The 10784-nt window shown below is 45.9% G+C and overlaps 1 long non-coding RNA gene across 1 annotated transcript; it reads left to right on the top strand.

The window, feature by feature from the left end:
* The first annotated feature begins 327 nt into the window (after positions 1 to 327).
* Positions 328 to 7653, top strand: LOC138917206 (uncharacterized). The gene is made up of 4 exons (XR_011424908.1): positions 328 to 669; positions 4862 to 4944; positions 5871 to 6150; positions 7334 to 7653. It is a non-coding gene; the product is annotated as an uncharacterized lncRNA (long non-coding RNA).
* Positions 7654 to 10784: the final 3131 nt, after the last annotated feature.

The following is a 10784-nucleotide window of genomic DNA, read 5'->3' as shown; positions in this document are numbered from 1 at the left end:
AGCCAGCCTCCTCAATCCTTGGGGTCACCTCACACATGACCGGGGGTTCCTCAGGCTGGGTTGCTCAGTGGATAGCAGCCCGGGTAAGCCCCAGCCGTGGTCAGAGGAAATCCAGAGGCTCCCGCATTTTGCGGGACGAGAAGACCTCATTAGAATGGTCTAAAATGAGAAGCCACTCCTGTCATGTGGAGACAGACAATGACAGAGACAGGAGACAACGAGGAGGAGGAACGAGTAAGAGAAAAACAGAAAGAGACGGAGAAGAAAGGAGGAGAGAAAGAACGAAGGAGGAGAGAGGTGATGAAAGAGAAGAGAGAGAGGGCTGGGGAGAGGAGAGAAAGTGGAGAGAGAAACACAAGGGGAGAGGCAGAGAAAAACAGGAATAAGAAAGGAAAAACAGAGAGAGATAGACTCTGTTAGAAAATCAGAGGAGAGAAGAGAGAAGCAAAAGGAAAACACGGAAGGAAGCAGACAGCAAAAGACAGAAAATAAAAACATGCCCTGCACGCGCACACACACACACTCACACTCCGGTGGTTTGGTTTGTCTGCTGGTGTGTTCCTCTGCAAAGATCGTGGGAGCAGCCTTCCTCAAGCACCGCCGGCAGCTGAGCCAGGGCGCAGGAGATGAATATCAGACAGCTGCTCTGTACAGGAGCTCGTTCCCAAGGTAAAATTGATTTTATGTGTTTGTTCTGACCTTGAATCGTCCCAGTTGCAATGCCTGAGAAGCAGCATTGGATGTACAGGGAGATACAAATGTGTTGGTGCTGTGGCTGGATAACAGCAGCTCTGTGTGCAAAATGCCACTGGCCTGAGCCAGTGGTGGACCTGCGGGCCTTGTCCAAGGGGCGGGGTCTGGTGAGGGATCACAGGCTAAGATGCACCTGGGGCCAGTGGGGTCACAAGGCATGTTCTGAGTCAGGAGTACTGATCCAGGGAAGAGTAGATGAGCATCAGAGAGATAGAGAAACGGGCAAACTGACACGGCTAAGAGGCTGATCCTGGCGGGAGCGAGGGCAGAGGGATCCTGGCTCATGGGACATCAGCATCAGCATCATCATCATCATCATCATCATCATCTCCCTGTTTTGACCTCTTACTCAGTGCTGGACACTGTCCCAGGTCCTTTGATCCTTTAATCCTCAATGCTCACTTCTAACCTACAAGCTTGCACAGATGTTCTTCCCATTCTCCGTACAAGAAAATTAAGGCTCAGAGAGCTTTCCCAAGGTCACCGAGATAGTAGATAATACAGTGGGTCTTGAACTCAGATCGTCCTGACTCCCACACCCATCCTTGCAACAGCTTCCCTCGTCTCCCCCTGCTTCCCCAAAGACCAAGTCTGGGGCAGCAGGGCTGCTTCCAGGCAGCAGAGCTCGGCCCAGGCATGACAGGTATCTGTGGCTGCTTGCGCAGGCGTGGTGAGGCCAGGCCTAAGGAGATTCCCAAAGTCAGTAAGGCGGAGGGGATGTGGTTTGGGGTGGTCAAGTCATTCTCAAGAGAACTCCAGACAGTAGTTTTGGAATAGGCCTGGGGTCAGGGCTGAAGTCTTAAGGGGGATGGCTCTGTCCAGGAAGGTATGAGGGCGACAGACAAGACAGAGAGCCAGGAGGGAAAGAGAGGCACAACCCCAACTGTGCGAACAGGGAAGAGAGGTAGACAGAGGCCATGATCCTGGGCACACAGAGGCCCTTGGCTCCTAGCAAGAGTCCATCTAGTGGCCTGTCCCCAAATGGGACCCCTTGCCTGGTCACATTGGCTCAGGAACTGGGCAGGGCTGAGCCTGCAGGAGAAGGTCTTGGGGAGAGGAAGTGGCCTGTGTGCACAGGAGACCTCAGTGGGTGTGGCACCTTCAGGGAACTTGAGTGTAGATGCACCTTGGGGCGAATGAAGGGTGAGAAGGTGAGGTGAGCGAGGATGAAACTGGAGACGAAGGCTGGGCACAGATTGCGCGGGCCACTTACACTGCAGTGGGATCTGCAGGGCTGGTTTCAAGGGCTTAGCACTCCCACACAGACACATATAAAAGTGCTTGGCATGCGGCATGTTAAAGCCTAGGTAGTACTCTCAACCCCCTTTGACCAGGGTAATCGCTGTAATAGTCATCCTAGGAGATAATGATGAAATTCGAAGAACTTAAATGTAAAGAAATTGATCATTCCCCTGGTTTGTCCCTTTGCTAATAATCTCAAATTCCCACCCTCCATGTCTGTTTGTGATTTCAGTTACCCCTTCGTCTAAGAGCCTTTTGAACACTCCACATTGATCCCATGTCTAGGTCCAAATGGAGGCAGGATTTAGGAGCAATATATCAGGAATAGGGCCTAGCATCTTGGATCTTAGACATGATTTTAAAAGGATTTTGGAACCCCCCCACTACTACCACCACCACCACCACCACCACCACCACCAATGTACCTTTGGAGCCGGAGATGAGATGTTGGAGAGGAAAGGGCACCTTCTTTCACATCAGGGCAACAGCCAAGATCCCATTTCAGCATTAAGTAGCTCAAAAGATAGTGTGGAGAGGCCTTTCAAAGATCTCAGGGCATTCTCTGAATACACAGGACAAGAAGTAGATGGCAGGGAAATTCTTAATCTTGTTGTTGCAAGCTTTCTCTCATTGATGACCTCCAAGAACACTTGAAATTGCATGGGAGGAACAAGGAAGGGGTTAGAGACATTTCCAGCCTCACCATCTCTTGGGCCACACGCATCTGAGACACTAGATCTAATCTGAAGAAATGCATCAACGAGATAGAGATAAATAGCAGGCCTGGATGGCATCCACCCAAGTGTTTTGAAAGAACTCAAGGGAGAAATTGGGGAAGTGTTGGCCAAAATGTGAAACAGATCTTTACAAATGGCTGCTCTGCTGAGAGCCGGAGCACAGCCAGCCAACCCCCCAACTGCAAGGCACCGCCTGGGCCTCCCGGGTCAGTGAAGGAGCCTCACTTTCCTACCAGGTCATCTGGATTCTCCAGGATGGAGAGAGAAATCAACAGAGGAAAAGCTATGTCCACATAGACTGCAGTGTTATGAGACTATACCTTCCTGGTTTCTCCAAGGGAAATCCAACCTGGTTCATTCACTCACGTCAAGTGGATTTTCCAAAGGAGAGTTGGATAGGCTCCACCACCAAAGACCCTTGAATCAACAGAAACTAGTTTGGGAATTGAGGGAAAACTTTTAACAAGGCTTTGAGACTGGCTAATGGATAGAAAAGAATCTCTACACTTTAATCTCTATAAATAAGAAATCTGCTTTTAAATTAATTGTAAAGAGTGGCGTCTCTTGGTGGACTCTGTGACAGTCCAGCCTTCACCTCCTTTTGGTCACCCTCCCAGAGCTGGCCATCTTAGCATGATTCTCCCACCAACGGCTGTCCAAAGAAACTACTAGGTAAAACCCTCCTGCATTGGCTTTTATTTCAAGGCCTTTCTAGAATTTCTCTGTTTGCCCCCATTTTTTTCCTATTGAAATTCATCTCTCTTATCTCATCTTCCCAATCAGAATCGCTCACCTATTATCTTCATCAGGCCAGTCCCGAAATACGTATACTGGTGCACATTCTAGTATAGAGCATTGACAAAATTGGGACTTCCAGAAAAGTACAGCCAAAGTGAAGAGTTGTAGACCATGGGAAGTTGAAGGAAACAGAGAAGTTTGGCATAGACAAAAGAAAATGAAATCTCTAGTTGCAGAGAAGGTAACATGACAATGGTCTAAATGAGAGGAACCCAAGTTCACTCAGCTGTTCGTTCTTTATCTCGACAAAGTTTTATTGGATACCTACTATATGCCAACACCCTTCCAGGTACCAGGGAGACAGCAGTGGATAACACAGAAAGGACCTTGACCTCATGGAGTCTACATTCCAGTGAAGCTAAAACAAACAAATTAATTAATTAATAAAGACCGTAAGTGTATATAGCTATAAAATTAATAAAAGAAAATAGGACAAGGTGATCAAAGGTGGCAGGGTGTGGGTTATCTTAGTTCAGGTGATTAAAGCAGACTTCTGCAAGTAGACACCCCTTTATGAAGAGTCAAGTTCCTCCATGAATTAAATGCAGCTGAGAGTGGATCCGTGAACCTTAAGATGCAGAAAATCTTCAAAAATAGGTGTTTGGCCAAAGAGAAGTCCTGAAGTTCAGGGCTTCAGTGACCCACGTGAAGACCAGCAGTCTGGATCCAACAGAAAACCGTGGGCCGTGAAAAGCGGGAGAGATGGTGTCATCTGGGAAAATATCCCAAGTGGGCTTAGGACCCAAGGACACCGCTCTGTAACAATTTTCTTCCTTACGGGAGATAAATAGTATCAACAACTATGATTATTACCTATTGCTCCTAACCAAGCTATACCCGCATCTCTGTTTTCCTTCTTAAATGTAGGCTGCACATCTAACAAAGGGAAGAAAACTCAGTCTTCTCTCCATTTCCTGTTAAAAGTTATTTTTTGTTTAAACCAGACATTTCAGACTGTTCTGTAAGAGAATAGTTACAAACATACCTTAGGTGTTTCAAATAAGTGAAGAAAGCTGTGATCGGATGGCAGCGTGGCCCCACAGTTTCCACCCTGAGGGAAGTAAAGAGAGGGATCAAAACACGTCGGCTCACTCTTTCGGTGTGGTCGGCCGGTTGCACTTGGTCAGACAGGTCCCACTACAGGTCCTGGGTTCCTCTAGTGACATCCGTCCCATTAAGCAAAGAAATAATCGAATCTAGGACTGGCGACACCGTTGAAGAACCCACTTTCAAGCAGAAGAGGTGCAGAAAATAACTTGGTACTGCATTTGATAAAGAACAGAGGGAGAATTCAACCCTCTGACCACTCTTTGTCTTTTAATACCCTGCAGCTTCCGTGTTACCGCAATCCCGAAGGGTCCAGCCACGGTCTGGTGTAGGTGATGGGGCAACCCCAACCTTGACAGACTCTAAGGTAAGACTCAGTGACAGGCTCAGTGACGATTTTACCAACGACCTATCCAGAGTGAGATGAATTTTTTAGAATTTTCCCATTGTTTATAACGTCTCTTCAGGCAAAAACTTACAAATAGAATGTAATTAAAATCACATCTTCTTTGACCCAATTCAAGGAAATCTTCTCCGAGGCACGCTGGAATTGTACACTGAGCGAGACTCTCTGTGCGCCAGGAGCTGCTATTGCAAATATAGAATAAACTGGAGGGTATCAGGCAGCTGCAGGAACCCCCAAACATTAATTTTAGTCACAGTTGGCTGCACTGTCTCAACCTATAAACACCTCTCCACTTTCAATTAACAGTGCTCTGTCTCCTGTCTCGCTGAATATTATATTTAACTAATTTAAGAGGATTGGTAAAGAGAGTTTTCACACTTCACAGGAAAACATAATGAAATAATTATACCTATGCCTACAAAAGGCATGAGAATATTACATAAGCAGCCTTCGAGGCTTTTCGACCAAAGCCTCTTTCCAGTGTCTCTTCTCTGAGGGCTCCTGCCTGCACTCTCACTTAGATGTACTTTGTTTTACATCCTTGTGCTCATACTTGTGTTGCAGAATGTTTGATTCCTTCTGGCAGTTGTGCAGCTGGGATCTTTTTTGGTCACTGAGTATGTTGCCTGACTTATATGCATCTGGTGGCATTAGGCACGTTGCAGGCTGGGCCACCAGCCACATGTGTTGGTGGAGAGGAATGGAATTGGGATGCGGGCTGGGAAAAGCAGTCCATAAGGCTGCTCTTAATATACGTGTGGCCTGTGGGACTGTTTAATATTAGCATCCTAGGCCAGTGTATCAGTCAGCTATCAATAATGCTGTGTAACAAGCCACCTCAAAACTCAGGGTCTGACAACTACAAACATTTGTTCTCATGCACACAGGTTCTGCATACCAGTGGCGCCTCAGATGACTCTGTCAGGGTGCAAGCTGGCTGGCCTTGGTTCCAGGCTACAGGCTGGGTTCAGGTCTACCCTGTATGCTCAGGCCCAAGCTGAAAGGGCACTGGCTACTCAGTGCATGTTTTTCTAATGGTTATCACATGAGCTCCAGAGCCAAGTCAGACCACGCAAGTGCATCAAGACCTCTACTTACGTCATGCCCGCCAATATCCCTTTGGCCAAAGAAATCACACAGCCAAGCCTCAAATCCAGAAGCTGAGAGGTATGCATCACCCTCAGTGGGGGGAGGAGGGTAATAAATATTTGGTGAACAATAGTCTGGTTTTTCACAGCCACAAAGCCAGTAGGCAGGACCAGGAGTGGGTAAAGATAAAGACTGCTCAAAATCAGGCTGGCTCTAGGGAGAAAGTCCAGTGAAAGAGAGGGCCAAGGTCCCAGCCAATGCAGATGAGGTCTCAGTGTGACTTGGGAGCTGGAGAGTTAGGCAAACAGGAAGGAGCCCAGACTCCAAGGGACAACACAATGAGCAGACTGTCAAGTCCACAGTGGCAATACTCGTGTACAGCCCACATTAGCTTGGGCTGAGCTGAAGAAGCGTTCCCCACCTGTCAGCACTACCCCGGGAACTAGGCAGTGGAGGAGGCCTTGCTGGCACCATCTGAGTGGAGCTTGAAAAGATGGGAGATAAAACACACTCTGGACCCACGGCAGCCTTGGAGAGCCCGTATGGGATGAAGTAAGATGTTAAGATGGGCTATTTTTCCACCTGGATTTCTAAGGCCATTTATTAAAAATAAAAATAGTATCCATTTAACGTGTACAACATAATGATTTGATTCGTGTATACATAGGGAAATGATTACTACAGTAAAGCTAATTAACATAGCATCTTGAATCAGCGTTCAGAAGAAAGGAATCACAGAAAGCAAAAGGAGAACATGAACAGACAGAGAAGGGACCAAGTCCCGAAGAAACCCTAGCATGAAGCCTGAAAAGTCCCTAATTAAAGAGTGGTCCCCCGACCTGCATTTCCATCGCTGAGGGTGTGCAGGTTTGGTAGGAGGCGTGATGGCCCTGCCCGGCAGTGAGGTCAGCTCCACCAAGCCAGGAGGCAGTTCACCCTCCCTCCCTCCATTCGGCACCACTGCACCAAAGACAGAGTGGCCCTGGGAGACCATGCTCATCAGACAGTCAGTGCTTAGGGTCAGAGTGTTCAAAACCACGAAGACGAGTGGCATTCACACTCACTGAGTGCCAGATATTATTCTAAGCTTTGTGCGTATTCATCCACCCTACAGTAGGCCCAGAAAATTCGAGGAAGATGAGGCCAGAGGAGTTAATAATTTTCCAAGGGTTTCACCAGTAGGGAATGGAGCTGGGATTAGAACCTTGGTAGTCCAGGCCAGAAGCCCAGTTTCTAACCAGCGTCCCCTCCTGCCCCCCAGGAAGAAATCTTGGGTGCCCAAGGGAGTAGGCGGCCTGGAATGTGCAAGGAACTGGAATGAACGACCACAGTGGAGGAGAAGCAAGAATTTCTGTATCCCATACATACTTTACAGTAGAGAGGTTCATATAAACATGTGTACCCCAAAGCTGACTGTGGAGTATGCTGTATTCTCTGATTTCCGACTGCCATTTTCAGCCTCGCTCCTTTTTGAACTTCTTTATAAAGACTTTATTAAAGGATGTTCTGAGTAAAGATGAAAAAATGAAACTAACACAGAATCTCTCTCCCTCAATACTAATGAAATCAATAAACAATAGTAAGAATAACTCAAATGGTAATCAGTAATCATAATGGTGGTAACAACAAGAAGGAAGGGAAGGAGAAATACGTAATCCCATAATCTTTAAAACACCAAGAAAAGGGAACAAAACTTTTGGGGCAGCAAGACTGCTAACCTCTCATCTCCACCCCAAGCCCCAGATGTGTCCTGTTGAGTTAACAGAATCCCGTGTATTCTCAGTAATATCTCCAAGTCAATCAGATGAGTGGACAGAGGCGGGGAGCTCTTTTCCTCTTCTGGCTGTGGGGCTAGTCACGTGGGCTCTGGGGAGGGGTGGGTGAAATGGGAGGAGTGAGAACAAGGGCTGACACCCTTTATGGGACAAGGGCTCATGTCACTACTTTGAACTGGGGAACAATTCAAAGGCAGAGGGTGTCCCCCCAGGATACATCTCATGCAGTGGGTGGGACTCTGGCACAGGGCAATCAACAGGCTCTGGGAGGAGAACTGAGTCTGGTTGTTCTAAGACTGTGCTCACCCCCAGCTACCCTGCACCTGCCAGCTCACCTAGCCTCTACAGAAAAGTAGCAGGAACACAAAATTCCAGCCCTCAAACTGTGGCGTGGAAGGCAAACAGACAGGTCTGGGAAGGGAAAATTCGACCATACTCTCTTAGAGAAAGTGGAAGCAAGAACAAACCAGCAAGAAAATGTACAGCCACAATGCAAACCTACTATGGGGGTGGGGAAGAGAAAGGAAGAAATATGAAATGGAAACTAGAGATGAGGAGCCCTATGTGGAAGAACATACCCCAAGGAACAGGGGTAAACACTGCACAAGTGCTTCATGGCGAAGGACCTCACTGGAACATGATGTCAGGGAGGAAGACAAAAGGGGCAAATTGCACATGTGTGTGGTGATGGATGGTAATTAGTCTTTGGGTGATGAACATGAGGTAGTCTACACAGAAATCAGAATGTAATGATGTACACCTGAATTTTCTTTCTTTGTGTGTGTGAGAAAGATTGGCCCTGAGCTAACATCTGTTGCCAATCCTCTTTTTTTACTTGAGGAAGATTGTCACTAAGCTAACATCTGTGCCAATCTTCTGCTCTTCTGTATGTGGGATGCTGCCACAGCATGACTGATGAGTGGCGTGTAGGTCCATGCCTGGGATCTGAACCCACAAACCCTGGGCCACCAAAGTGGAGCGCGTGAACTTAGCCACTACACCACCAGGCCGGCCCAATCTGAAATTTATATAATGTTATACAGCAATGGTTACTCAATAAAAAAAGTAAATAGAAGAACATGACACAAGAATTCCAAGACAAAGGATTTTCTCAAGGAACGAGGTACATGGGAAGATTTTGGAGCTAAGAAGACAAACTGAGACCCAAATAATATTCATGCAGAATTCATGATTCAGACGCATCAAAGAATAAAATAGATGGAGCTGGAAATGAACGTACTAACATAGAAGAAGGTCTTGACATAATTACAGTTAAAATCGAGGAGTAAGACCACGAGACGACAGCATCCAGAAGGGTAGCGGGTAAGTAGGGAGGGCAAAGGAAGCAGCTGTTAAGATCCTCGATGTCCCTGCAGTAGACAACGCAGCAAATACAAACGGAAAAAACACTGCAAATATGTTAGAGGAAAAATTTCCTGAAATCAGAAGGCGAAACTGAATCTGCGGATTGAAAGTGCATGTTCTCTTGCAGGAAGAACTGGTGCAGAGCAAACAACCCCAGGACGTATCTTGGCACCTTATTGAACTTCAATAATGTAGGGAGAAAAAAAGCAAGGTGTGTACAAGAGGGAAAAGCAAGATGGCTTCAGACTTTCCCACCACAGCGTTAAACATGAGAAAGAAAATAGAACGATATTCGTAGAAGTCTGAGGAGAAAGAACTATAATCTAGAACATTCCTTGATGTCGCTCAGCATGAAGTCAACAGGGCAAACATCCTCTAAGAATGTTTCTTTCACCTTTAGGATGAAATAAATCAGAAATAATAGCCTTCCTCAGCTCTTCTAGAATAATGATGTAACGACAAAAATGTTGCCAGTTACGACAAAACAAAGAACTAGGGAATGAGGAGCTTCGGTAAGTGAAACTGTGAGCACTCAGTCCACTTAATTATGGATTCTAGAATCAATAGCCTGGGTTGAATGTTCCAGAACAAAGCTTAAGTTAATAAATAGTGATGAAATAAAAGCAAAGACGGAATTAACAAAGATCAGCAGGGCTGGGGACATTGGGCAGGATGTACGAGAGCTAATGTTTTTCATCTTTCCTATCAGGAATCACTCAATACCACCCAAAAATAACATATGAAGTTTAGAAAAACATTGACTCCTACCTCTGTCAATCCTTTTTTTTGGTCCTGAGAGGCCTCTTAGAAGGAATAATATTTATGGTGAAGAGTTACCTTTTAGCAGATACTTCAGTTTTAAATTGCCTTTTCTTCTGTAAAATTCAGGGAAATTTAATTTAACGACTTTTTATTGAAACTGTAAGGATACTGTAATTCTATTTATTACAGTATCTCTGCCTGTCTGTCTGACTTTCTGGAAATATACCAGAGAGCTGTCTGGAATGATATGCACTTCATGTTGACAAAGGTTACTTTTAGGTATTAAGATTTGGGGTGACTTATTTTACATCCTTCTTCCTACCTTGGCACCGTTTGAATTACCTATAATGAGCAGGTATCGTTTTTAAAATGCAGGCATTATTTTAAAAACTAAGAACTCATGGCAGCATTGTTATGTAAGGACACTTTGCCTGGATAAACAGACGGAGCAAAACCAGGTAAGCAGAACCCTTTGCCTAATGCCAACATCCCAAGATTTATTTCTGCCCAGGTGCGCTATGCAGTCTTGGACGGCAGGGCAGACAGCCCCCTCAGGGTCATAAAAAGGAAAAGCCCTTTGCAAAAAAATGGGAACTGAATTAAAAACAGTAAGTAGCTAAAATATATTGAATATTTCTACAAGCCAGAGACTGTGCTAAGAACTTTACATTGATTTTCTAATTCATTTATGACCATAATCCTTTTAAATAGGTACTGTTATTACTTATAACATTATGCACGAGGAGATGTGGCTCGGAGATGGTGAGGAAGCTGCCCAAGGCCACCTGATAGGCGGCAGGGCTGATATGT

This window comes from Equus caballus, chromosome 13, assembly GCF_041296265.1.
Source record: "Equus caballus isolate H_3958 breed thoroughbred chromosome 13, TB-T2T, whole genome shotgun sequence".
Lineage (NCBI taxonomy): Eukaryota > Metazoa > Chordata > Mammalia > Perissodactyla > Equidae > Equus > Equus caballus.
This window is presented reverse-complemented; position numbering and strand designations above follow the sequence as displayed.